The sequence below is a fragment of the Bos grunniens genome, chromosome 23 (genome assembly GCF_055505025.1).
Source record: "Bos grunniens cultivar Pamir isolate PY7600 chromosome 23, Bosgru_T2T1.0, whole genome shotgun sequence".
Classification (NCBI taxonomy): Eukaryota; Metazoa; Chordata; class Mammalia; order Artiodactyla; family Bovidae; genus Bos; species Bos grunniens.
In genome coordinates, this window is record NC_141187.1 from 17,467,735 (window position 1) to 17,495,542 (window position 27,808).

At 38.7% G+C, this 27,808-nt stretch overlaps 1 protein-coding gene and 2 pseudogenes across 2 annotated transcripts in view; 1 reads left to right on the top strand and 2 right to left on the bottom strand.

Moving 5' to 3' along the window:
- TRERF1 (transcriptional regulating factor 1) overlaps nt 1-27,808 on the bottom strand; it is a 318,184-nt gene that overhangs the window by 220,514 nt on the left and 69,862 nt on the right. The window lies entirely within an intron of this gene.
- Nucleotides 3,352-3,635, bottom strand: LOC147346802 (small ribosomal subunit protein eS27 pseudogene; annotated as a pseudogene).
- LOC147346803 (small ribosomal subunit protein uS3 pseudogene) lies at nt 6,678-7,472 on the top strand (annotated as a pseudogene).

Genomic DNA, 27,808 nt, shown 5'->3' on the forward strand with positions numbered 1-27,808 from the left:
GGTTTCCCTTGTGGCTCAGCTGGTAAAGAACCCACCTGCAATACAGGAGATGTGGGTCTGATCCCTGGGCTGGGAATATCCCCTGGAGAAGGGGAAGGCTGCCTACTCCAGTATTCTGGCCTGGAGAACTCCACGGACTGTGATTGCAAAGAGTCGGACATGAGTGAGTGACTTTCACTTTCACTTTTCACTGAGATCCTATTATATAGCTCATCGGATGAAAAAAACATCAGTAGCGACAAAAGCCTGGCAGTATCTACTGATGGCAAGGCTGTGGAGCCATATATACACATGTATCCATTCTCCTTCAACCTCCTGTCCAGGCTGCCAGTTACCTGAGCAGAGTTCCCTGTGCTATACAGTAGGTCTTTGTTAGTTATCCATTTTAAATATAGCAGTATCACATCAGGGACCATTCTAAAAGCATGGTAATATTATCAGAATTTTTGGTTGTTGCCATTTAATTATTGTTGCCATTTAATTATTTCATCAATAATTTTACTTTTTCTTTACAAGTCTTTAATTATTCAGCAAACACACTGACTGGTTACTACCTGCCAGTTACTATGCTAGGGCTTGGAAATAAAGTGAAAACTACCCTCAGGAGACACGTTAATACTGTAAAATAAGAAAGGTTCTGTGATAAGATATGCACAGGAACTGGGCAAAGCACAGTGGAAGGAATATGGAATTCATATTTAAGGGGCTGATCTAGAAGAGCTGATCACTTAAATCAAACTGAAGTGAATAAAGTGCTTACTTATACTTTTCCTGTAATATTGATATTAAACAGAATTAATTTTAAACCTCAATTATTTTTGTTCCCACCTACAGTAATGTAAAGACTTCCCCGGTGGCTCAGACAGTAAAGTGTCTGTCTACAATGCAGGAGACCTGGGTTCAATCCCTGGGTGGGGAATATCCCCTGGAGAAGGAAATGGTAACCCACTCCAGTACTCTTGACTGGAAAATCCCATGGGCGGAGGAGCTTGGTAGGCTGCAGCCCATGGGGTCGTGAAGAGTCGGACACGACTGAGCGACTTCACTTCACTTCATAGTAATGTAAATTATCCAGAAAGCACTATATTTTAAAATGGCATTGAAACCAAACGAAAGACATTGGTCATCATTTCCTATCAAGATAGGTATCTTTGGGGGCTTTCCTGGTGGTACAGTGGTTAAGAATCTGCCTTGCAATGCAGGGGACACTGGTTTGATCCCTGTTCCAGGAAGATCCCATATGCTGTCGAGCAGCTAAGCCCATGTGGCATAGCTACTTCGTCTGTGCTCTAGAGCCCTCAAGCCACAACTATTGAAGTCCATGCCCCTAAAGCCCGTGCTCCACAACAAGAGAAGCCACCACAACAGGAAGCCCAAGCACCGAAACTGGAGGGTGGCCCCAGCTCACCACATAGACAAAGCCAGCACACGGCAATGAAGATCCAGACCGGCCGAAAATAGATACATCAATAAATGACAGGTATGGAGGGGCCTGGCAGGCCACAGTGTACGCAGTAGCAAAGAGTCAGACGTGACTTAGCAACTAAACAACTTTTGTTTTAAGGATTATAAGAATTAAACTGTAACAAGATGTTCTCCTCGTTTTTAGTTGGGTTGTTTGCTTTCCTACTATTGAGTTTTGAGAGTTTTTCTAGATACAAGTCCTTTGTTGGGTATATGATTTGAAAATACTTCCCCCCACATCTATAGCTTTCCATTCTCTTGATGTCTTTCACAAAGCAAAAGGTTTTCATTTTAATAAAGTCCAGTTTGTCCGTTTTTTTCTTTTCTGGGTTGTGCTTTTGATATCAAGTCTAAGAAAGCTCCCTGATCCCAAGTCATGAACATTTCTACTCTAATTTCTTGTGAAAGTTTTATAGTTTTACACTTTACATCTATGATCTATTTTTCAATGAAGTGTGAGATTGAGGTCAAGATTTTTTTGACTTTAGCTTCTTGTGGCATACTTTTGCATTTGGATGTTCAGTTATTCCAACATCATATGTTGAATAGACTATCTTTTAACCATTGAATTGCTGTTTTACCTTTGTCAGTAATTGACATTTTCTGACTCAGTTGTTTGATACAGACTGATCCATTGGTCTCTGCCTCTATCCCTCCACCCGCACCACAGCATCTTTTTTTTTATTTTATTTTTAAACTTTACAATATTGTTATTAGTTTTGCCAAATATCTAAATGAATCCGCCACAGGTATACATGTGTTCCCCATCCTGAACCCTCCTCCCTCCTCCTTCCCCATACCATCCCTCTGGGTCGTCCCAGTGCACCAGCCCCAAGCATCCAGTATCGTGCATTGAACCTGGACTGGCAACTCGTTTCATACATGATATTATATATGTTTCAATGCCATTCTCCCAAATCTTCCCATCCTCTCCCTCTCCAACAGAGTCCATAAGACTGTTCTATACATCAGTGTCTCTTTTGCTGTCTTGTACACAGGGTTATTGTTACCATCTTTCTAAATTCCATATATATGCATTAGGGTACTGTATTGGTGTTTTTCTTTCTGGCTTACTTCACTCTGTATAATAGGCTCCAGTTTCATCCACCTTATTAGAACAGAATCTTGATTATTCTTCCTTTATAGTAAGTTTTAAAATTGGGTAGACTGATTTCTCCTACTTGATCCTTCTTTTTCAAAATTGTGTTGGCTATTCTGCTCCCTTCCCCTTTCCAAATAAATGTAAGAACCAGCTTGTCTATATCTGCAGAAATCTTACTTTTGATTAGACTTTTGATTGGAATTGTATTAAATCTATTGATTTCTTGGAGAAAATTGGCATGTTCAACTAAATTGGATCTTCCAATCCATGAATCCAGTATGTTTCTCCATTTATTTATGTCCTTTGATATCTTTCTTTAGTGTTTATAGTTGTCAGCATGCAGATCCTGAACAAGTTTTGTTAAATTTATATTTAAGTATTTCTCTTTTAAATTTTTTAAATGAAATATATTTTGAATTTTGATTTCCGAATTGTTTAAACATATAGAAATATAATCGTTTTGTGAATTAGCCTTATCTCTTATAGTTGTGCTAACTTCATTTTTTAAAAAAAAATATTTATTTTTATTTATTTATTTGGCTGCACAGGGTCTTTTGTGGCATGTGGGATCTAGTTCCCCCACCAGGGATCAAACCAAGGGCATCAGCATTGAGAGCTCAGAGTCTTAGCCACTGGACCACCAGGGGAGTCCCTTCATTTGTTAATCTAAGAGTTTTTAGTAAATTACTTGGGATTTTCTATGTAGAAAATCATGTCATCTACAAATACACAATATTCTGTATTTTTTCTGTATCCAAAATGTGTTTATTGGGATGGTTTCCCATTCATCCTGATACAGGGTACTTTAAGTGCTGCTTCCATCTGAAGAAGCATCCTCTGTAAGCCTTGCTTTTCTCCTATAGGCTGGCAGAGGACAATAGAGCAGCCAAACTATGATTTGTGCATGGCGAAAGATAGTGGTGATTTTATAGCATCCTGGGCATTTCACATCCATGAAATACAAATTGGAGCTCTGCATCAGGCACTTCTTCCTGTGTTTCCTCTTTTCCACTTCTGGAGAGGGATGAAGGTGATCCTTTGCGAAAGTCACGTTCTCATGGGGAGGTCGTCACTGCCAGAAAGGCCATATTTTCTTTCATATGCTTTTGTATGCCTTTTATTGCTACTTTCTCTGACTTATTGCACTGACTAGGACTTCCTGTATTACACTGAATAGGAGTGATGAAAGGACATCTTTGCTTTGTTCCTGATATTAGGGGAAAGCATTCAGTATTTCACCATTAAACATTACATTAACTGTAGGTATTTTGTAGATGGCCTTTATCAAATTAAGGAAATTTCCTTCTATTTCTATATCGCTGAGAGTTTTTATCATGAATGGATGCTGGATGACTTCAAATGCTTTTTCTGCATTGTTGGATATACTCAAGTCATTTTTCCTCTTTAGTTTTTTAATATGGTGAATTACACTGATTGATTTTTATATTTGGAGCCAGTCATGCATGTCTAGGATAAATCCCACTTGGTCATGGAGTAGTAGTCTTTTTATATATTGCTAGATTTGATTTTCTAGTTTTTTGTTGTTGTTGTTGCTGTTTCACGATTTTTGTGTACTGTTCATGAGGGATAGTGGTCTATAATTTTCTCTTCTTGTACTGTCTTTGTCTAGTTTTTTTGGTATCAAGGCAATTCTAGCCTCATAAAATGGGTTGGGAAGTGTTCCTTTCCCTTCCCTTCTGTTTGCTGGAAGAGATTGTATAGAAATAGTGCTATTTGTTTTTTTAAAGTTTGATAGAACTTACCAGTGAAGCCATTGGGTCTGGAAGTTTGTTTGTTTTTAAGGTTTTTAACCTGTGGATTCCATTTCTTTAATACATATGTTACCTATTTCTTCTTTGGGTGAGTTTTGGAGTTTTGTGGCTTTTAAGGAATTGGTCCATTTCATCTAAGTTATTGAATTTATATACATAGGGTTATTTAGAGTACTTTTTTTTTTAACATCTCTGAGGTCTTTAATGACATCAGTAATTTGTGTCTTTTCTATTTTTTAATTGTTATTAATAGTACTTTGATTTCATTGATCTTTTCAAAGAACCAGCTTTTGATTTTACTGATTTTATTATTTTTCGGTTTTAAGTGGCTTTTTTTTTTCTCGCTTTATTATTTCCTTCCTTCCACCTTCATTTGGCTTACTTTGCTTTTCTTGGTTTCTTAAGATGGATGCTTAGTCTGTTGATTTAAGACCTTTCTTCTAATATAAGCTAATTTATAATGCTATAAATTTCCCTTTAAGAGCTGATTTAACTTCATTCCACAAAATTTTATGTGTTGTGTTTCATTTTTGTTCAAAAATATTTTATAAAATGCATGCATCCCAATGTTCATTGCAGCATTATTTACAATAGCCAAGACACAGAAACACCTAGATAACCATTGACAGATTAATGAATAAAGAAGATGTGGAATACTCAGTCATAAGAAAGAATGAAATAATGTCATTTGCAGCAACAAGGATGAACCTAGAGATTATCATAAGTGAAGTAAGTAAGACAGAGAAAGACAAATATCATATGGTATTGCTTATATGTGGCATCTTAACAAAAAAAGATAGAAATGAACATATTTATAAAACAGAAAGAGACTCACAGACATAGAAAACAAATTTATGGCTACCAAAAGGAAAGGGAGGAGGAATGAATTAGGAGGTTGGCATTAACATATATACACTACTATACATAAAATAGATAACCAACAAGGACCTACTCAATAGCACAGGGAACTATATTCAGTATCTTGTAATAACCTATAAGGAAAAAGAATCTGAAAAAGAATATAGTTGCTACCTCCCCGAGTTGCCTTCCATTAGACCACTATTCTCCTTCAGGAAACAGCAAACCTTCCTTTAATTTACTGACTAAAGAGTTAATATTTGGCCCATTAGGAAACCTACCTGACTGAGCTCCAGTGCTGTGATTGAAGACTATTCTGATTGGTCAAGGCCAGTGCCTACCGGTCATTAAATATTTGAAACATCATCTGTGCCAGTACCTTATGTTTGTACAGCATTTTTAGCTTATGAAAGATATTTACATATATTATCTCAGTTAAGTTTCATGCCAACTCTGGGCCATCAGTAGGAATTGTTATAGACATCATAAAATATTTTAATTATAGAATTAACACATATGAGTGTGGAAAATGAATTATTATTTGGGGACTCTCTGCTCGGAAAAATGATCACTTACCCGATGGCATCCCACTCCAGTATTCTTGCCTGGAAAATCCCATGGACAGAGGAGCCTGGTAGGCTGCAGCCCATGGGGTCGCTATGAGTCGAACACGACTGAGCAACTTCACTTTCACTTTTCACTTTCATGCATTGGAGAAGGAAATGGCAACCCACTCCAGTGTTCTTGCCTGGAGAATCCCAGGGACAGGGGAGCCTGGTGGGCTGCCGTCTATGGGGTCGCACAGAGTCGGACACAAGTGAAGCAACTTAGCAGCAGCAGCAGCAAGATCACATGGTTATAGGAGTTGGGGTCTAAACTCCTAAAAGCTTCAAGAACAGTCATATCTTACGTGCTCGGGTTGAGGGAAGACGATTTCACTCAGCACTAGATAGATATCCAAAGGCAATTCCAGGAAGAAGGCACCAAACTTGTACTGAGGGAAAAGTGGGGTGTGGTTCACAGAGAGGAAGAGCAGGGATATTTTACTAAGGAACAGTGTGAAATGTGGCCCAAAATGTAGTAAAAGATCCTATTTCCATGATCATTTCAGGACACCCACTCTGAAGGGGTTGGAACTGAAATTCTCCAATGCAAATTCACAAAGAGCACCCAAGGCAAAGCCTACTTTGCTTGCTCAATTCTAGAGTGCCGTTGAGGGTGGCAGGAAACGCATTCTGAAGCTACTGAAGCCGAATTACATTTATTGGGTCAGTTTTTCTCCGTCACACTTGGGTCCCTCTAGATCGAGCAGTTGATGAGAAAGCAAGTGAAGAAGTCTGAAATATTATTCACAGCTCCTCAGCGGCTGTTAGCAAGTTCACAGAGGCTTATCCCAGGAGAGAATGGTACTCTAGACCACCATAGTCCTAAAGTTCTTTGTGTGTTTGTGTTCTGTCTGCAATAGCAATGGGACCAATTTCCTCACATCACACTCCTTAGGTCATTTAACAGCAGCATTGGGCCATTCCTTAAGATGGCGCCGGGTGGCAAGATGGCAGTGCCAGTGTCCAAGAGGTCTCTGATGGCGTCCTCAAGGCTGAACTGAACAAGCCTCTCACTTGGGTGCTGGTCAAAGATGATGCCCCTGTTGAAGTCCGACTTCAACCAACAAGGACAGAAATCATTATCATGGTTCCCTGGACACAGAAATGTTATTGGTGAGAAGGGCCTGCGGATTCAGGAATTAACTGCTGTGCTTCAGAAGAGATTTCGCTTCCCTGAGGGCCATGTAGAACTTTACAGGGGAAAGGCAGACAGGAGAGCTCCATGAGCCATTGCCCTGGCGGAGTCTGCAGCACACACTTCTAGGAGGGCTTGTTGGAGTGTGCTATGGGTCATCATGAAGAGTGGGGCCAAGGCTGCTAGGTTGTAGTGCCTGGGAAACTGAGGACAGAGGGTTAAATCCATGAAGTTACGGATGGACTGATGATCCACAGTGGAGACCCTGTTAACTCCTACGCAGACACCAGCTGGCTCCATATGCTGCTCAGACAGGGTGTGCTGGGCATCAAAGTGAAGATCATACTGCCTCCAGACCCAAGTGGTAAGAGGGACCCTTAAGAAGCCCCTGCCCACCACTACCATCCCCACTCCAATTGAAGGGAGGGAAGCCATGGATGCCTGCTGTGCCCACAAGTACCCGCAGCATAACACGGTCATAACATGGTCTCTTCGGCAGCTGGATCTGGAGTCTGGATGTTGCTCTATAATAAAATCTTTTTTCTTTTTTTTTAAAGTAGGGTTGGGGAATTCCCTGTCTGCCCAGTTGTTAGGACTCTGTACTCTGCCCGGGGGCAGATTCAGTCCCTGGTGGAGGAACTAAGATCTCACAAGCTGTACGGTGTGGGGGAAAAAAAAGTTAGGGTTGCCTCCAGGTTTCATGGAGCCTGAATCTTATATTATACAATACAATTTGGGGCCTTTTAAAAAAAGAAAACACAATTACAAACAGAAAATTAGCTATAGAACTTTGGAAAGAACTCTACAAGTGAAGGTCCAGGAGCTTTAACTTTATCAGCATCCCAGTGCTTAACAGATCTTATAAAAAGAGGGGAGATTATTCAGTTAAATAGCATAGGAGTATTTTTCACCTCTGCTTAACAGTAATTTTTAAAATTTGCTAAAAGAAAGGGAAACTACCCAAGGAATAGCATAGGAGGTTTTACTGTTTTGTTTGTTTGTTTTATGGACCTGTGCTTCCAAGCTGGGTTTTTTTTTTTCTTTCCAGTACTTTTTAAACAGTTTTATTTAGATAAAATTGACATAAACTTGTATTTAAAGTATACAATCTACATTTTATAAAATCATCAGTATAATCAAGATAGTGAATATATTCATCACCCTCAAAAGTTTCCTCATGTGCCTCCCCCATCCAGGCCCTCCTTGTACCCCAGCACCTATTTTTTCATATATTTTAATCTGCTTTTGTAGTTGTTGAAGGCAGAAGGATAAATCTGGATCCTGTTGTTTTATCTTGTCCAAAAGTAGATGCCTTCAGGCTTTTTGTTTGGTCTGTTGTATTTTATTTTTGTGTTTGTGTGTGTGTGCTCAGTTGTGTCCAGCTCTTTGCAACCCCTTGGATGCCAGCTCACTAGGCTCCAATGTACATGGCATTTTCCAGGCAAGAATACTGGAGTGGGTTGCAGTTTCCTACTCCCAGGGGATCTTTCCCACCCAGGGATCAAACCTGCATCTCCTGTGCCTCCTATATTGTCAGGTGGATTCTTTACCACTGTACCACCTGGGAAGACTTTATTTTTACTGGAGTATAATTGTTTAACAATGTTGGGTTAGTTTATGATGTACAACAGAGTGATATATGCATTGTGATATATGTATGATATCCATATATCCCTTCTCTTTTGGAACTTCTCCCCACTCCCATGCTCTAGGTCATCACAGAGCACTGAATTGAGTTCCCTGTACTGTACAGCAGATTCCCAGTAGCTGTCTGTCTGCACCCCAGTTGTCACTGCAGCGCTTTTTACAATAGCCAGGACATGGAAACAAGCTAAATGTCCAACAACAGATGAATGGATAAAGTAGATGTGGTGCAGGCTTTTTTAACACAGAGAAAAACATAAACAACCCAAATATAAAGAAGTGAAGAGACACTCCTTTCGGGTAAGTATGGTTTTGAACAGAGAAACCAGAAGAACAATAATCCACGATGAACTCCTCAATCTTAATTCGAGCAAAAGGGGAGGAGAACACACCCAGGAAGAGGTGTGTCCAGTCCATATGGGTCTTTCTTTACAAATTCACAGATGCACTTTAGGGATGTAGTCATCAAGGCAGAACTCATGTAAAAGAAGCAAAGACATTTCCTCCCATACCTGACTTGTCATGAACCCACAATGAAATTAATTTTGGTTTCAGTCTATGTGTCCTGGGTATGAGCCACTATGATGTGGCTGGATGTGTACTCGTGCCAGAGTGCAGTTTCTGTATGAATTCAGTAAATGTTTAATTCTTCATAGTGTTCACTGAGCACCTGTACCTACCCTGGGGATTTGCACAGACCCTTGAATCCTCCCTTGCCCTCCGCTTAGGCTCTGGCACGTTTATCATCCAAGGCTGGGCCCAAACGCTTCTTCTAGGTTCACTCAACCTAGTCATTTTTTTCTTCCAAAGTACTTGCCAACTGTACTTTTAGTTCTCAGTGAACACTGTTTCCTGAATACCTTGTCTTATTATGAAATGTTTTTCCAGTGTATGTATGAACAAGATCATAAATCTCTTGAAGGCAAGTCTATATCCATATTACTTCTTAGAAGCTCCACCCACATCACAGAGCCTAACACAGTTTGATATATATTTATTTTATTTTAATATCATTATTATGTAATTAATACTTGTCCTTGATGGAAATATTCATTATGGAAATGTTAGATGATGCAGATAAGCAAAAAGATTTAAAAATTAACCATAATTCCAATATTGGAGAGTAACTACTACTGATATTTTGTATAAGGTGTACACCAAATAGGATGTATAGAGGAGCCAAAATTTTAATGGAATAAATTGAAATATACACAGCCACAAGTAAGATGGGGTTACAGGGATGCAGTGACATTTCTTGAGAAGCCAGGAAGATGATGTATCACTTGTGACCCAGAGCAGGTAGCATAACTGTGCCTTTAGAGACTTGGCCGAGCATGTGGTCCAGAAAATACTTCTCCCGTCACTTCTTGGAATTCTTATAGCAGGAATAAAGTCCTCTCGCGATAATATTCAAACAATGTCAGGAGACATGAGGTCCCCAAACCCGCAACATCATCTGGGAACTTGCTAGAAATGCAAATTCTCAAGGCCCATCCCAGACCTACTGAATCAGAAATCCTGGTGGGCCCAGCAGTGTGTGTTTTAACAAGCCTTCCAGATGATTCTGACGTACAATAAAGTTAGAGAACCACAATGCACGATTGCGGGGGGTGGGGTGTATCTTGTTCATTATTGAGTTCTCTGTCCCAGAAGGTCAGGAAGAATTTGCTAAATCAAGAATACAAACACCCCTAGAGATGCATCACTTGTTAACATTATTTTTATTATGGCATATTTCTCATCAAAATATATAAAAGATATAATGAGTACCCAGTATATCCAGCACTATCTATAGCAAATTAAATCTTAACAGTTGGCCACATTTCCTTCAGATATTTTTTTGGAGAACAAAAGCATTGCAGATTCAACTGAGAGCTTTCTGCATGTTCTCTTTCCAATCTCATTCTTCTTTCTACTTCTTCAGAAATAACCAAGATCATGAATCATTAATCATTCTTGTACACGTTTTATGCTTTAACTGCATATTCATGTATCTGTAAACAATATATGGCACTATTTTGCAGGTTTTAAAACTATTTAAATGGTGTCACACTCTACATACCCTGCAATTAGCTTTTCTGAATTGTTTTTAAGATTTATCACTGTGCAGACCCAAAGCTGTGATTCATCATTGTAATTGCTGTATAATATTCCCTTCTATGAATACCTGATGATATATGAATCTGATCTTCTATTAATGACATTTAAATGTCTCCAGTTGATTTAGTTTTTCACTATTAAAAGTAATGCTGCCACAAACATATATATCTTCTGGTGTAATCAAATTGTTTCTCTAAGGTACAGACCAAAGAGTCGATTTTGTGGGATGTAGGAATCAGAGCATTTCCAATCTTAATAGATAAATTGCTCCCCAAAGTGGCTGTACCAATTTCAATACCCTTTTCCAACATTTGCTATCGTTGAAGTTTTAGATTTTTGCCAACCTGATGAGTATGAAATAATATTTCATTTTTATTATAAATTTCTCACTACCTTAATTTCTAGCGAGGTTCAGCACCTTTTCATATTCTCACAAGCCATTTGGATTTGAGAGATGTACAATTAACACATATTTACATAAAAGATAATAAATCCCTAACATCATCTGTACTTTTTTTAAAAATTAACTTTTGGCTGCACTGGGTCTAGTTGCTTCTTGCAGGCTTTCTCTAGCTGTGGCAAGCAGGGGCCATTCTCTGTTGCAGTGCGCAGGCTTCTCTTTGCAGTGAGTTCTCTTATTGCAGAGGACGAGCTCTAGGACCCACAGTCTTCAGCAGTTGCAGCACGTAAGCTCAGTAATTGTGACACTTGGGCTCAGCTGCCCAGTGGCATGTAGGATCTTCCTGGACTAGGGATCAAACCCATGTCCCCTACCTTGGCAGACAGATTCCTAACCACAAGGGAAGTCCTCATGTATGCTTCTGAAAGAGTATACTAGCTTGACAGGGAAGAGAAAGTGGAAATCCCTGCCAGATGGGAGAAGATGGAGTGAGAAGGTAGAGGTATCATTTGCCATCCTTAAGGTCCTTTCCAGGGCTGGTCCTGGCTGATTGTCACATCAGCTGTGTTTCCTTCCCCCTAGATCTGGAGTCCCTAGGAGAGGCTGAGGGAAAGTGGAGTTGTAGTTCTCCTCTTCATCAAGGAAGGACTTTTCTGGTCCCGAGTTTTTTCAGCCTTCTTGGACTCAAGACTAATTAACCCAGTGATTGTCAATGAGAGAAGAAAATCCCTATCTGGGGGGATTTTTTATTATCACACTGATTAGGAGACTGGTATTACTGGCATTAGTAGATTAGGACCAGGGGTGCTATACCTCCTTCCACATATGACACAGTCCCACCCAACAAACAATTTCCATGGACACTCCAAACCACTTTCAAAAGCCCATTTATACGGGTGGAAAGCCTGTTCCAATGATCAAACCTAGCACCTAACTCTGTTTTCCACATAATCACAAAGTGTACTGTCATGGGTTTACACTGACTTTTCCAGGAATGTAGACTACAGTTTAAACTGAGAGAAGATTCTAACTTTGTTTTATTCAGCATCTGACAACTTTATTATATTTTGTATTATAGTTAAGCCTACACATTTTATATAGCTTTATGGTAAACAGCTCTTCTTTTCTTTCTCCTTTGTATGTAGGTATTATAATTATTTAAAACTGCTCAGTGTAGAATGATCATATTACCTATGAATTTCATTTTGGTATTGAAAAAGGACCTTCCGAAATGTTTATTGAGAACCAGTGAACTAATGGTTCCTTGATAAGGAAAGTTAGGCTAAGAGAGTGAAAAAAATATCCTAACTTACCCCAAGATGCCACGGTTGGTAACTGGGAGAATTACAAGACCCCTGTAGGATGATGAATCTCAAACACTTCCAAAACCAGTGGGGAAAAAAAAAACACATTGGTCCAAATCTTTAAATGGGAAATTCTATCAGAGAGGATCTTATAACTAAAAAGGAAGTATATAGTGAGGTCTATCCCAGAGTAGACTTAAGGAAAATAATTTCAGAGGATCACCTTATAAATAGGTCTTAAAAGAACAATCTTGTGCCACTAGGACCTCTGCAGGGGGTTGTTTAGCTGTGCCCTAGCTGAAGGAGCAAATGGAGTTGAGTTCCAGCCAGCAGTCTCTTCACTAAGCTGTGTGCCCATGTGAAGGGTCTACTTTTTATTTATTTATTTGTGACCATGACTCAGGTCATGCGGGATCTTAGTTCCTCGACCAGAGATCTATCCCATGCCCGGTACATTGGAAGGGCTGAGTCTTAACTACTGGGCCACCAGGGAAGTCCCAAGGGTTTACCTTTTAAAAATTTGCACAAAGGAGATTATTCACACACAGTCCCGTGTGCAACCACCACCACCTCCGCTGGTTCATACTATAAAAATCAGCTAGGTTTCATCCTCAGATCTAAACTATCATCACTAGCAATATATTCTTCATAACAATATTCCACTGATCTAGAACAAAAGCAATTTAAAAGCCTCGGGCTGTTTGTTATAATGGAATTTTCCTGATGTGAAAAAGTAAGCATTACTGTTGTATTATTAATGGAGTTTTATTCTCTTTTCCACCAAGTTGACAGTTTTAGGATCATGTTGGTACGATTTACTCTACTAAATGATTAGAATACTTCTGTGTCACATTTCTATCTTCCTTTTCTAAATTGGAAATATTTGTATTCTTGCTCTAAAGTCCAACATTTAATGAGATTTGAAGTTGTTTGCTTTGTGTTGAATGGGATTAACCCCCTGCCAGAGCCTACTCTCGAGTCTTTGTGTTGGGGAGGCCTTGGTTATGTGGGCAAATGGATGGTTATTCTCAGCAATAAAAATGAGCAAATAACATGAAAGCGCCCATACCTCAAAAAGCAGAAGAGTGACCTCTGTTTGACCTTGAGGTCTGTGCGCTGAAGAGAAAAATTCTTTAACAGACAAAACAAGCTTCGAGCCAGAGAGAAAGAAGAAGATTGCTTACTTTCTGATTACTTTTGTTTAAACCAACCTCCTTTCTAGTTTATAATCCTTTATGGGAGCATATTAAGAAGAGGCGGTTTAAGGTCTGTTTGGAGTAGAGGAGAATTGTGAAATAAACAATTAATATTTAGGAAAGAGACCCAGAACCTTCTATTTGTCGGGTTTTTTCCTTCCCCTATTTAATGAATATTAGCCTTTGGCTATGGTCTCAGGCATCCTATGTGTTTCTTTTGATTGCTGCTGTGATATATTCATTCACTGGTTACACTCCATGTGTTATTTTGGACAATCCAAAAACTAGGGGAACTCATTGGAGGAAATAATGCAATTGTTTCTGCTGGCATGAGTTGTTTATGGCATACAGGATTGTCAATTCAGTAGTCATGTTTTGTCCTGGCTAAGTGGTCTTGGAACTTTTGCCTTAAGGAATTAAAAAAAAATCAGTCCTATTCCTTCCTTTTTCAGCCAAAGACTCCATTACATGGAAGCTTAACGTTTGGTCTCTGTTGGTCCTGCCCCAGGCTGATCTGCATTGTCCAGCTTCTGGGCTTCTGCTCAGGTCAATGCCTCCTGCTGGGGTGCCCTCCCAAGCTTTTGTGCCTATTGAATCCTTCTTATCTTCAAAGGGGAGTTCAAATCTCAGTCTTTCCAAGAAGCCTTGACACCTACTCTTCCTCCTCCAAATTTTGGCAACCCATGGCTTGGTCCTTCCCAACAGACTATTCATTGTCTTTTCAAGCCTACAGGTTCTTATTTCCCCAAGTAGATTTTAACTTCCTACAGCAGAAATTGTCAATTGCCACCCAATATCCATTCAATACCCCACTTTTCAGTAATAGAGGTACACTGCCACCCTCTATTAGAGTAGAACTTTCTAGTAGAAATTGGTCTCTCCGGGGCTTTCCTGGCAGTCCAGTGGTTAAGAATCCACCTGGCAATGCAGGGGACACAGGTTCCAGTCCTGATCTGGGAAGACATACCACAGGGCAGCTCAGCCTGTGAGCCACAACTACTGAAGCCCATGCACTCTAGAGCCTGTGCTCCTCAGCAAGAGAAGCCACCACAATGAGAAACCCATGTACCATAACTAGAGAATAGCCCCTTCTCTGCACAACTAGAGAAAGCCCTCACGCAGCAATGAAGACCTAGCACTTCCAAAAAATAAAAATAAATATATACATATATATTTTTTTTTTTTTTAAAAATTACCCTCTCCAGCCTCCCTTTACATGGTAAAGTATGGTCATGTGACTAAATTCTGATGAATGAGATATTAAGAGAAAAGTTTTCTGGAACTTACAGGAAGACAGATAAAGGAGAACAAATTCAGATGGGAGGCTGAACATTTTGTCCTTTCCTCCTTCCACCTTCCTGCGGCCTGGGGTGAAGAGGGAATGGCTAGAGCTAAGAAAGCCATCTTGAATAATGTAATTTGCAGCAATATGGAACGACCTAGAGATTGTCGTACTGAGTGAAGTTAAGTCAGACAGAGAAGGAGAAATATTGTATAACATCTCTTATATGTGAAATCTAAAAATAAATGATACAAATGAACTTATTTACAAATCAAAAGCAGACTCCCAGACCAGAGGAGGAACTTACAGTTGCTGGGAGAAGGGATAGTTAGGGAGTTTGGGATGGACATGTACACACTGTTATATTTAAAATGGACAACCAACAAGAACCTACTGTATAACACAGAGAACTCTGTTAAATGTTATGTGGCAATCTGGATGGGAAGGGAGTTTGGGGGAGAATGGATACATGTATATGTATGGCTGAATCCCTTTGCTGTCCACCTGAAACTATCACAACATTGTTAATCGACTATATTCCAATAAAAAGTTAAAAAAAGAGAAAGCCATCTTGGATCATGCAGTGACCTTCATTATGAACACCACCAGTTAAGGATGATGAAAGAGAAAGATAGAAGGAGGCCAGAATCCAGACTGAAACCACTAGTCCAACCCTGGCTTATCTCCCCTAGACTTCTTTTCTGGAAAAGGATCGATCTTTTTATGTTTCAGTCATTGTTGCTCACTACAGTCAAATCCATCCAGCTTCTCTCATCCAGCTTCTTACAAGCAGATCAGCTTTTTAATTATTATATCACCAGCAGTGCCTGACACAGTACATGATAAATTCTGAACAGTTCAGTTTAGTCGCTCAGTTGTGTCCGACTCTTTGTGATCCCATGGACTGCAGCATGCCAGGCCTCCCTGTCCATCACCAACTCCTGGGGTGTACCCAAACTCATGTCTGTTGAGTTGGTGATGCCATCCAACCATCTCATCCTCTGTCATACCCTTCTCCTCCTGCCCTCAATCTTTCCCAGCATCAGGGTCTTTTCAAATGAGTCAGCTCTTCGCATCAGGTGGCCAAAATATTGGAGTTTCAGCTTCAACATCTGTCTTTCCAATGAACACTCAGGACTGATCTCCTTTAGGAAGGACTGGTTGGATCTCCTTGCAGTCCAAGGGACTCTCAAGAGTCTTCTCCAACACCACAGTTCAAAAGCATCAATTCTTCGGTGCTCAGCTTTCTTCACAGTCCAACTCTCACATCCATACACGACTACTGGAAAAACCATAGCCTTGACTTGACAGAACTTTGTTGGCAAAGTAATGTCTCTGTTTTTGAATATGCTGTCTAGGTTGGTCATAACTTTCCTTCCAAGGAGTAAGTGTCTTTTAATTTCATGGCTGCAATCACCATCTGCAGTGATTTTGGAGCCAAAAAAAATAAAGTCTGCCACTGTTTCCACTGTTTCCCCATCTATTTGCAATGAAGTGATGGGACCGGATGCCATGATCTTCATTTTCTGAATGTTGAGCTTTAAGCCAACTTTTTCACTATCCTCTTTCACTTTCATCAAGAGGCTCTGTGGTGTCATCTGCATATCTGAGGTTACTGATATTTCTCCTGGCAATCTTGATTCCAGCTTGTGCTTTTTCCAGCCCAGCGTTTCTCATGATGTACTCTGCATAGAAGTTAAATAAGCAGGGTGACAATATACAGCTGTGACGTACTCCTTTTCCTATTTGGAACCAGTCTGTTGTTCCATGTCCAGTTCTAACTGTTGCTTCCTGACCTGCATACAGGTTTCTCAAGAGGCAGGTCAGGTGGTCTGATATTCCCATCTCTTTCAGAATTTTCCACAGTTTATTGCGATCCACCCAGTCAAATGCTTTGGCATAGTCAATAAAGCAGAAATAGATGTTTTTCTGGAACTCTCTTGCTTTTTCCATGATCCAGCGGATGTTGGCAATTTGATCTCTGGTTCCTCTGCCTTTTCTAAAACCAGCATCTGGAAAAACATCTGGAAGTTCATGGTTCATGTATTGCTGAAGCCTGGCTTGGAGAATTTTGAGCATCACTTTACTAGTGTGTGAGATGAGTGCAATTGTGCGGTAGTTTGAGCATTCTTTGGCATTGCCTTTCTTTGGGATTGGAATAAAAACTGACCTTTTCCATGGCCACTGATGAGTTTTCCAAATTTTCTGGCATATTGAGTGCAACACTTTCACAGCGTCATCTTTCAGGATTTGAAATAGCTCAACTGGAATTCCATCACCTCCACTAGCTTTGTTCATAGTGATGCTTTCTAAGGCCCACTTGACTTCACATTCCAGGATGTCTGGCTCTAGATGAGTGATCACACCATTGTGATTATCTGGGTCGTGAAGATCTTTTTTGTACAGTTCTTCTGTGTATTCTTGCCACCTCTTCTTAATATCTTCTGCTTCTGTTAGGTCCATACCATTTCTGTCCTTTATTGTGCTCATCTTTGCATGAAATGTTCCCTTGGTATCTCTAATTTTCTTGAAGAGATCTCTAGTCTTTCCCATTCTATTATTTTCCTCTATTTTTTTGCACTGATCACTGAGGAAGGCTTTCTTATCTCTCCTTACTATTCTTTGGAACTCTGCATTCAAATGGGTATATCTTTCCTTTTCTCCTTTGCTTTTCACTACTCTTTTCACAGCTATTTGGAAGGCCTCCTCAGACGCTATTTTCTTCCTGACTCATTTCAACAGTTTTTCATCATCATTAATATTGCAATTTCTGTTTTTCAAATCATGCCCATTAATCTTATGCTCCAATTTCAAAAGTTGATATTGTTTCCACTGCATAAAATTTTTTATCCTTACAGATGAAGTCATTTAAGAAATAGAAGAGATAGCAGGGCGGGGGAAGGGAGAATGCCATTATTAGATAACAGAGAGAAGGAGGCAAGTTCACCCTATGACCCAGAGGAACCCATATAAAAGATGTTTTCTTGGGTTTAATTTCATCTGGTTAATTTTGCTCCATTTCAGGCAAAGGAGAAACAAGGCATTTATATGCCTGTATAATTCTCTGAAGCCCCATCTTCTTTATTTGATCTTCTGATAATGAGGTCATCTGTGATCTATGATATGGACCCCAGTCACTTAGCAAGAAGAAGTACTCTAGAAGTTTTGAACCATGTTATCCAGTATGTCAGTCAGAACTTGGTCAAGAAATAAAAGTCATTCCAGATATTACATGATGCTCAATATCGCTCATTATTAGAGAAATGCAAAACAAAACCACCATGAAGTATCATTTCACACTGGTCAGAATGGCCGTCACCAAAAAGTCTACAAAGAATAAATGCTGGGGAGGGTGTGGAGAAAAGGGAGCCCACCTATACTGCTGGTGGGAATGCAAACTGACACAGCCACTATGGAGAACAGCACGCCTTTTGCTTCTCTTCTTTTCACAGCTATTTGTAAGGCCTCCTCAGACAACCATTTTGCCTTTTTGCATTTCTTTTCCTTGGGGATGGTCTTGATTCCTGCCTCTTGTACAATGTCACAAACCTCTGTCCATAGTTCTTCAGGCACACTGTCTATCAGATCTAATCCCTTGAATCTATTTGTCACTTCCACTGTATAATCGTTAGGGCATGATTTAGGTCATACCTGAATGGTCTAGTGGTTTTCCGTACTTTCTTCAATTTAAATCTGAATTTGGCAAGAAGGAGTTATTGCCCTATTATTATTTCCTAGAACATCGATGGTGCCAACCCTCTTGTTTTAAATTGGAGTATAGCTGCTTTACAGTGTTTGTTAATTTGTGCTGTACATCAAAAAGCCAATCAGCCACACGTATGCACACATCCCCTTTTTCAGATTTCCTTCCCATTTACGTCACTACGGGGCACTGAGTAGTTCCCTGTGCCATACAGTCGGTTCTCATTTGTTGTCTATTTACAAGGGCTGCCAGTCTTGAATAAAATTTTATTTATAAACACCCTTCCCTTGCCTTTCTCCCAAATATAATAATTCTTAGGAATAAATGGAGGACAAATGCTCTTCCAAAGCTATACAGAATATATGGCAAATCATAGCTTTGTTATTTTAATGAAAAAGGAGTTAAAACTCAAGCTTATAATTTTTCTTTCCATTTACCATTCCCATGCTCTATTTATGTGCCTTGGGGGCAAAATAAAATGGAAAGCTTAAAGTTTAATTGTGCTCTTGAATTTTAAATATGTAAAAACCCAGAACTAGAAAAGGATCTTGAAAGAGTATCTGATTTTGTACTCTTCATTCACATAGATGAATAACTAAACCATAAAAAATATGTTTCAGTCCATTCCATTCATAAAGTCCCTAGGAATCAAAAAATACATTGATATCTCAGATAGTCTTGTCCAGAATTTAAAAGTTCTCTTTGATATTTGACCAGAGTATCTACACCTCCAGCTCCATAATTGCCCTAGAAAGGTGCCTTAGAAGAATACCACCACTGCATGAATCTTTTTATTAGGAGCCCAGTTACACGTAGTGAAGTGGCAGGCACTACGGAAGGAGAATTTCTGTCTCCATCTTGCTAATTTTTCACTGAACATGAACAGGCACAACTGCACACAAATGGTGGAGGGTTTTTTTGTTTTTGTTTTAAATCAAATCAATACCTAAGTGGACAAGGAGACTGTCTTACATAAGAAGCCTTCCTCCCACTGGCCAGGTAATGAATTCTGTCCAGGAAATTCGTTTACAGAGGAAAGCGACTTTCTGTAAAATAAGGGAATAATTTTTCTAGGAAAATATTCCCCAAAAGGGAGAAGGATTGGTGAAAAATTGGGTTGATAGCCAATCTATTTGAAATCCATATTTAAAACTTGGTCATTCATCCTCTTTATACCCAAATAATTATACCCATAATTATGATTCAAGCCCCTAGCAAACTCCTTGCTATAAATAACCACACACATCCCTCAACATGTTTGAGAAGCTCCTCTATAGTCCACATCATGATTCACCTTTCTCCTGGACCCAGCTTTCTTCGGCTGACTGATATCGCTAACCGTCTTCATTGAGAAATTAGGGATTCCACTTTTCCTTCTAATTCATTGCTCCAAGCCTGGGCATCAAATCTTTCCTAATTTCTCCCGGCAGCATTGAGACCAAGATAATAACATTAATAACACCTACTGGAGGCAATTCCCTGGAGGTCCAGTGGTTAGGATTCCATGTTTCCATTGCAGGGGGCACAGGTTCAATAACTATAGATAATACCCTAACACCTTGAGTTTTTGTTTCATCAACCACCTTTTTATGTTTTTTAAATAGAATTAAGATATTAACTCCGCAACCAATCCATTTAACAATTCCACAGCTCAATTCAAAATTTTCATTATCAAGGTTATTCCTAGGTTTCCTAAGCATTACCCAAAGGTTGGTTATGAACAACTAAAAATCAATTAAAACTCTCCTGTTGGCAATAAATGCATCATGATTACAGAATCAAATACTGTTCAATATAGCATTGTCTTATCTCCTCTCATTTTAACTCCTTACATAAGAAGGCTCTAAAGACTTGCTATGTAGCTGAAAAATATATAGATATACTGGGGAGAGACAGAGACAAAGAGAGACAGATAGACAGACAGAGATGACCAAGGATATAAAGGCTATGATCTGCTTGAGAGTTATATTTTATACCTAAGTGAACAACATATTACTATGGCATGAAGGGCATAAAATCCTTGCAAAAATTAAATACTCACATATGTAACATATATACATCATTCACACACACCTGTGTAGAATGAGAGGAAGAGAGCAAAAAAAAAAAAATTCCCTCTTTACATTATTGTTATTGTGAAAACACTGTTCATTGCAGAAGCTGTAATCATTAGGTTTCCTTTTTTACTGCTTTTTGATTTTTTCTGGAGTTTCTAGCTGAATTTATCTTTTGGTTCAGTTCAGTTCAGTCACTCAGTCATGTCTGACTCTTTGCAACCCCATGAACCACACCACGCCAGGCCTCACTGTCCATCACCAACTCCCAGAGTTTACCCAAACTCATGTCCATTGAGTCAGTGATGCCATCTAGCCATCTCATCCTCTGCCATCCCCTTCTCCCGCCCTCAATCTTTCCTAGCATCAGGGTCTTTTCAAATGAGTCAGCTCTTGGCATCAGGTGGCCAAAGTATTGGAGTTTTAGTTTCAACATCAGTCCTTCCAATGAACACCCAAGACTGATCTCCTTTAGGATGGACTGGTAGGAGTCCAGGGGACTCTCAAGAGTCTTCTCCAATACCACAGTTCAAAAGCATCAATTCTTTGGCGCTCGGCTTTCTTTATAGTCCAACTCTCACGTCCATACACGACTACTGGAAAAACCATAGCCTTGACTAGATGGACCTTTGGCAAAGTAATGTCTCTGCTTTTTATTTTTATTCTATACTATTTATAAATTTTTATGAATGTATGAAAATTTCCCACATTATTATTTACATATTTCCAATAGCTTTTTCAAAACTTTGTGCATTTGTGTGTGTGGGTATATGTGAATGTATGTGTAAAGAGGGTTTTATTTTGTAGGTTTGTTCTATGTCTTATAACACAGTACACGTGGTTCTTTGACTTGTCTTTTTAACTTCCTTTAACTCTCACCTAAGTACTGGTATGGTTATATCAGTTTTGTTCATTTGTTTGTTTTGTTTTTCTAAAATTGTTTGTTTTGTTTTTCTAAAATTGTGTTGCTGCTGCTGCTAAGTCACTTCAGTTGTGTCCGACTCTGTGCGACCCCATAGACAACAGCCCACCAGGCTCCCCTGTCGCTGGGATTCTCCAGGCAAGAGTACTGGAGCAGGTCGCCATTTCCTTCTCCAATGCATGAAAGTGAAAAGTGAAAGTGAATTTGCTCAGTCATGTCCGACTCTTTGCAACCCCATGGGCTGCAGCCTACCAGGCTCCTCTGCCCATGGGATTTTCCAGGCGAGGGTACTGGAGTGAGGTGCCATTGCCTTCAAGAACTCAGCTAAAAAAATGTATCGACATGATTTGATTATTCATACACCTTAGTTATGGCCAATTTTGACTTTCATTCCCTACCCCCATTATTCCCCCTTCACTATAGACATCTACTCTCAGATATTTAATGTGTATCCTTTTAATTCACCTGCCACATTTTTCTTTGATAACATACAGCATTATTTTGTGAGCTTAAAAACTGTTACAAAATTGGTTTCTTTGTATATGACTCTTTGCTTTTATCATGCAAATTTCATTTGATATCCATCCACATTGATAAATATGTGTTTTTATTCCTATTAACTGCTATATAGTAATCTGTCATATGGTAAGACCACGCTTTATCTATCTATTCCTTCATTATTGTCATTTAAGTTGTTTTTAAGATTTTCTACTACAAATAGTGATGCAGCTAACATTATTGTACATGTCTTCTTGTGCACATGTACAATCCATAGATCATTTAGTTCACCTTAAATTTTTATTATTATAGAATCTCTTTGTCACATGTGCATATAGTCTCATAGTGTATGCTATGTAAGTAGTGTGCTTACATAAAAGGATGTGCATTTTTAGAATTCTGATATTGCTAAATTATCCTCTAAAAAGATTGTATCAATTCAAATTCCCAACAACTGAAATTAGGGTATCAATTTTTTCCCTATTTGCCTGTGCTTAATATAACCGGTGTGAAATTCTTGACTATATCATAGTTAACAAAATAGTTTCTCATTGTTAAGATCTGGATGTCTCTGATAAACTATATAAGGGATATATCTCTTAATATCTTTATGGGGTTTTTATTTTGTTTCTTTATAGTGTTTTACAATTTTTGTTTAATTTCATTTTTTCTTGTTGACTGGCTAACATATTTGTGATGGTAGTTCTTTGTTACTCTATATAAGATGAAAATCTTTTCCTCTAGCCTCTCGCTTTTTCTTTCATTTTGGTTTTGATGATGAAATAATCAAATTTATAAAAATTTTCTATAAGGTTTTTTGTGCAAGCACAAGTATGTCTTGCTTTAGAGAATTTTCTCTACCCCATGGGTTATAAACATTTGCCTGTATTTTCTTGTGTGAGTGTATGTATGTTTGATTTAGAGGATCATTCCTTCTCCGTAGTTAAATATATAAATTTGTCTGTATTTTTATCTAATAATTTCATAGCTTTTTTTTTTTAAGTTTAGCCCTTCAATCCATCTGGAATTTAATTTTGAAAAGGCTATGTCATAAGGATATATACTAAGTTCTTATATAGAGACAGATCTATTTCTACAGTCTCCATTCTGCCTCATTAATCTAGTTACATATTTCTATGCCAAAACTAAACAATTTTAATTGCTTTAGAATTAGAAAATATATTTGATATGGCAGGTCCTAATTTCTGTTTCTAGCAGTATAGTAGGCCAGATAGTCTTAACTACTTCTTTCTGCAAGACAAGTAAAAATTTTGGACAAAATAGATTTGCTTTCAGTTTTAAGAATAAGTTAGCAAGATAGTTAGATGAGACAGGTAGCATCACCAACTCAACAGACATGAATTTGAGCAAACTCCCAGAGATAGTAAAGGACAGAGGAGCCTGGCAAGTTGCAGTCCATGGGGTCACAAAGAGACACATTAGAGACTGAGCAACAATAACAACAGCAAGAGAGTCACAAAAAGTTGCATAGGTCATATGAGTGAAAGGAGCAATCTAAGTGGAATGCCAGGTGCCTTAAAGTCACCTTTTATGACCTCAGGTTTCTATCTTGACATCCTCGCAAGGTCTAGAGAACAAAAGTCCTTCCAAAGTTAGGGAAATGGATAGGAGACCCATGCACAAAGCTAAAATACCCAACGATGAGCTAGGAAAATCCAGCATACAGAAAAGCACAGTAAGAAAACTTACCTGCTTCAGTCTTAATGGTGGGTGGGAGGGAAAATACAAATATCCTCAGAAAATATGGAATCACAGCTAGGCTTCACATAGGTGCATGACTTAAATTCACATGGCCCATGTTTTCTGAGAAATCTCTATCTGATCATTGATTTGTAAATAGTTCCAGAGCAAACACAACATTGATATCAAAACCTGACAAGGACTGCACAAAGAAAGAAAATTATAGACCAGTCTTACTTATAAATATCAACATAAAAACATTAAATAAAGCATTGTTGTTGTGGTTCAGACGCTAAGTCATGTCTGTCTCTGTGACCCCAAGGACTGCAGCACACCAGGCTTCCCTGTCTTTCACTATCGCCCAGAGTTTGCTCAAACTCATGTCCATTGAGTCAGTGATGCCATCAGACCATCTCATATTCTGTCATCCCCTTCTCCTCCTACCCTGGCATCAAGGTCTTTTCCAATGAGTCAGCTCTTTGCATCAGGTGGCCAAAGTATTGGAGCTTCAGCTTCAGCATCAGTCCTCCCAGTAGATATTCAGGGTTGATTTCCTTTAGGATTGACTGGTTTGATCTCCTTGTAGTCTCAAGGAATCTCAAGAGCCTTCTCTAGCACCACAGTTTGAAAGCAACAATTCTTCAGCGCTCAATCTTCTTTATGGTTGAACTCTCACAACTGTACATGACTATTTGGAAAAACACAGCTTTGACTACAGTGATCTTTGTTGGCAAACTGATGTCTCTGCTTTTTAATATGCTATCTATGTTGGTCATAGCTTCTCTTCCAAGGAGTAAGCGTCTTTTAATTTCATGGCAGCAGTCACCATCTGCAGTGATTTTGGAGCCCAAGAAAATAAAATCTGTCACTGTTTCCACTTTCCCCCCATCTATTTGCCATGAAGAAATGGGACCAGATGCCATGATCTTAGTTTTTTTTACTGTTGAATTTAAGCCAGCTTTTTCACTCTCCTTCACCCTCATCAAAAGGTTCTTTAGTTCCTCTTCACTTTCTGCCATTAGAGTGGTATTATCTGCGTATTGAGGTTGTTGATATTTTTCCCAGCAATTTAACTTATAGCTTGCAAATAAAATATTAGCATTCAGAATCAAGGGATACATTTAAAATAATAATCAAGAGTTGTTTATTCCATGAATGAAAAGATGGCTTAATATCACTGATAGTTCTATATTAATAAAAACAAGGAGAAAAATTATCTCAGTGATAATAAGGATTTGGGAAAAAGTAAAAACCCATTCTTGATTTTTAAAAACACACCATGGGAGTTTAGGGGAGAATGGATACATGTACAAGTATGGCTGAGTATCTTCGTTGTTCACCTGTCACAACGTTATTAATCAATTATACTCCAGTAGAAAATAAAGTTAAAAAAATAAAAATAAAAAACTTCCCATGAAATATTAATGGATGATTTATTTAACATGATTCACATAATTTATTAATCCAGACACCGGAAACAATCTTAATGGAGAACAACGGAAGAACACATGCTAAGGTAAGAAATAAGCTGAAGATGCCCCCTGTCAATAGCGCTATTTAATACTGTCCTGGCCTGCCTCTTGAGAAACCTACATGCAGGTCAGGAAGCAACAGTTAGAACTGGACATGGAACAACAGACTGGTTCCAAATAGGAAAAGGAGTATGTCAAGGCTGTATATTGTCACCCTGCTTATTTAACTTCTATGCAGAGTACATCATGAGAAACGCTGGGCTGGAAGAAGCACAAGCTGGAATCAAGATTGCTGGGAGAAATATCAATAACCTCAGATATGCAGATGACACCACCCTTATGGCAGAAAGTGAAGGGGAACTAAAAAGCCTCTTGATGAGAGTGAAAAAGTTGGCTTAAAGCTCAACATTCAGAAAAACTAAGATCATGGCATCCGGTCCCATCACTTCATGGGAAATAGATGGGGAAACAGTGGAAACAGTGTCAGACTTTATTTTTGGGGGCTCCAAAATCACTGCAGATGGTGATTGCATCCATGAAATTAAAAGACGCTTACTCCTTGGAAGGAAAGTTATGTCCAACCTAGATAGCATATTCAAAAGCAGAGACATTACTTTGCCAACAAAGTTCCGTCAAGTCAAGGCTATGGTTTTTCCAGTAGTCGTGTATGGATGTGAGAGTTGGACTGTGAAGAAGGCTGAGCACCAAAGAATTGATGCTTTTCAACTGTGGTGTTGGAGAAGACTCTTGAGAGTCCCTTGGACTGCAAGGAGATCCAACCAGTCCATCCTGAAGGAGATCAGCCCGGGATTTCTTTGGAAGGAATGATGCTAAAGCTGAAACTCCAGTACTTTGGCCACCTCATGCGAAGAGTTGACTCATTGGAAAAGACTCTGATGGTGGGAGGGATTGGGGGCAGGAGGAGAAGGGGATGACAGAGGATAAGATGGCTGGATGGGATCACCGACTCAATGGACATGAGTCTGAGTGAACTCTGGGAGTTGGTGATGGACAGGGAGGCCTGGCATGCTGCGATTCAAGGGGTCGCAAAGAGTCCGACACAACTGAGTGACTGAACTGAAGTGAACTGAGAATATTAAGAACTACAATCAGACAAAAGAAAGTATAAGAATTGTAAGAGATGGCAAAATTGTCACTGTTTTCAAAAGATACAATTTTATATTTAAGAGAATCAGCCGAAAAACTACTACAAATATTAAAAGAATGCAATAAATTGCAAAGTATAAAGTTAATATACAACAATGAACAGTTTTCTTACATAAAACAATACCAATTTTAAAAGCACAAGAAAACCACATCTGCATTAGCAAGAACAACAAAAAGATAAAACACTTAAGAACCAACCTAAGAAATAGACATCTTGGGACTTCCATGGTGGTCCAGTGGCTAAAAATTTGCTGCAATGAAGGGACTCGGGTTCAATCCCTGGTCCAGAAAGATCCCACATGCCACAGAGTAATTAAGCCCACATGCCACAACTGCTGAGCCCACTCGCCCTAGATCCTGTGCTCTACAAAAAGAGAAACCACTGCAATGAGAAGCCCAAGCGCTATAACGAAGAGTAGCCCCCGCTGGCTGCAACTAGAGAGAGCCCAACATGCAGCAACAGAGATGCAGTGCAGCTAAAAATAAATAAGCAAATATTTTAAAGATTGATTTTTTAAAAAAAGAAATATATAACTTTATGAGGAAATTTTCAAAACACTACTATGGGAGTGAAAGTAGAATGGAACAATAGAAATGTTTGCCTTATTCTTTAGTAAAAAAAATTCAACATGATAAAAAGTCTGTTCTCTCTGAGTCAGTTTATAAATTTAACCTGATCTTTAAAAAATTACCAATAGATTTTTTTCTAAGAGATAGATACGTTGTTTCTAAATTCATTCCAGAAAATAAATAAGCAAGAGTAACCAGAAAAACTTGAAAACTGAAGAACAATGTGATGAAGCTATCCCAAACAGATATTAAAATATGTTAATAGGTCCCAATAATTAAAACAATATCATTTTGCTTGACTAGACAGGCTAAAGGAGTAGAATTTAAGTGCAGAAATAGAGCCAAATACATACAAAAACTTAGTATATGAAAAAGTGGCAACTCAAATTAGCATGGCAAGAAAACAGTTTCAAATAAATGTTGTTGAGAAAAGCAGATAACCACCTGGAAAAAATACAGTTGGATCTCTCTCTCATCATGTACCAGGAAAAACACTACTATCTTTAAAATCTTGATGTTAAAAATTAAACTATAAAACTCTCAGAAGAAAACATGTAACTTCTTTATGAGCTTACTATGATTCAAAATGCATACACAAAAATAGTAATTTTTATTACACAAAAATTTTAAGTACATAGAAAAATATGCCATAAGAAATGTTGAAAGACAAATGATAAATTGGGAAAATACCTTTTTAACTTGCATCTTTAGACAAAGTGCTAATTATCCAAATACATGGAGAACTACAATACATCAATACAAAGAGACCAAAAATGATCAGTCTTTTTAAAGAAAAATGAGCAAAGTACAGAAACTGAAAAGTTCATAGAAAAAGACAAATGGTCCTCACGTATGTAAA